Raw genomic sequence first — 2,010 nt, forward strand, 5'->3', positions numbered from 1 at the left:
TATATATATATATATATATATATATATATATATATATATATATATATTGATAGATACATACATACATACATACGCACACATACATACATACATACATTCATACATTTAAATATATAATAGATGTACATACATGCTCTACAAGCTGTAGAGCATTCGATCTCTAAAGAAAGTACAAATATTATTATTAAAAAAACCTTTCTACTATAGGCACAAGGCCTGAAATTTGGGGAGGGGTATAGTTGATCAATCCCAGTACATAACTGATACTTATTTCACTGATTCTTAAGGGATGAAATGCAAAGTCAACCTTCGCAGAATTTGAACTCAGAATGTGAGGGCAGAGGAAAAGCTGCTAAATATTTTGCTCGGCATGCTAACAATTCTGCCAGCCTGCTTCCCTAATATTATAATTAATGATAATCACTCAAAAACTTTGTGAAATTCACTTACTCAGAGTTTCCTGTCCAGACTGTTAAATTCATTTTGCTATTTGCATACTGGTAATACCGACATGGCAGTTTGACATTGACCACTCAAAAAATGGTGAAATGAATTTGGTATTCTGGTCAGGAAATCCTGGATAGCTGAATTTCAGAGTTTTTTTGTTTTTTGTGTGTGTGATCCTTAATGAATGCACACACATATTTGCGTGTGTGTGTACATGTGTTAGTGCATGTGTGTGTATATGTGTGTGTGTGTGTCGGCATGTGTTTATGTGGTGTATTAATTTATTAATGAGAATCATACAAAAATTTTTTATATCTTTCAGATGTTAAATGATGGTGATGATACATATATACATGTACATATATCGATGAGTAAATATATATATATATATATATATACATACACACATAGATATGTATATACATAGATATGTATATGGATTTGTATATATGTATGTATTTATATGAATTTATGTATGGATATATACATACATACACAGACACACACACATATACATATATATATATAATATATATTATATATATATATATATTATATATATATATTAGGAATAAGTGCTTATATTGAACAGAGATCACAAAATATTAAAATAATTGTAAAAGAAATAAATTTTAATTAACCAACAACATATAATTGTGGACTAGGTGTCTTTTTATTTCTTTACTTATTTGGATGTCAATGTGAAATTGCAAGTATTTAAAGTTAAAAAAAGACATTCTTCATTAGATGTGCTTTTATGTTTCCTTATTTGCAAAATTGGGATTTTAAACACTTTAACTGTTCAACAATACAAGTTTACCTCAATGTCTTTATTTCACCCTGCATTTGGGGTGTGTTTTTTTATTTTTTTACGAAGTGTACATCCATTATCTGGAGGTTTATAATATCTGTGTGTTGTACTTAGACTTGTGTTGTTAGATTTAGCCATTTTACTCTGTTCTGTGCTTGATATAAACTTGTAAAAGCCTTAACATTTTTAACATTTCTTGCATTATTATTACATTTTATGTCAAGGTAGTTAGCTAGCAGAATCATTAGCGTGCCAGACAAAATGCTTAGCAGCATTTCATCTGTCTTTACATTCCAGTTTCAAATTCTGCTGAAGTCAATATTACCTTTCATCCCTTTGGGGGTCAATAACAACTTTAGACATTTGCCCACGCCAATATCTTATTTCTTCATACATATGTTTTTCTTGTTTTTGTACTCTCACTTCATGCTTTCCATTCATTCAATCAAATCTCATGTGACTTAACTTAGGATCCCTGACACCAGTGTAACCTTAATTTAACTAAGGTACCTTCAGCCTGACAAGTAGCTAGTGGAGTACCCCACCAAAGCCTTGTGAGTGGATTTGGTAGACGGAAACTGGAAGAAGCCTGTCGTATATGTATGTATATGTATGTGTGTGTATATGTTTGTGTGTGTCTGTCCCCCCACCAACATCACTTGACAACCGATGCTGGTGTGTTTACGTCCCTGTAACTTAGCAGTTCAGCAAAAGAGACTGATAGAATAAGTACTAGGCTTACAAAGAATAAG

General features: G+C 31.2%; 1 protein-coding gene across 5 annotated transcripts in view; it reads right to left on the reverse strand.

Moving 5' to 3' along the window:
- Positions 1-2,010, reverse strand: part of LOC106882960 (protocadherin beta-6) — a 164,956-nt gene that overhangs the window by 42,319 nt on the left and 120,627 nt on the right. The gene's annotated exons all lie outside the window — the stretch shown is intronic.

This window comes from Octopus bimaculoides, chromosome 14 (genome assembly GCF_001194135.2).
Source record: "Octopus bimaculoides isolate UCB-OBI-ISO-001 chromosome 14, ASM119413v2, whole genome shotgun sequence".
NCBI classification, from domain to species: domain Eukaryota; kingdom Metazoa; phylum Mollusca; class Cephalopoda; order Octopoda; family Octopodidae; genus Octopus; species Octopus bimaculoides.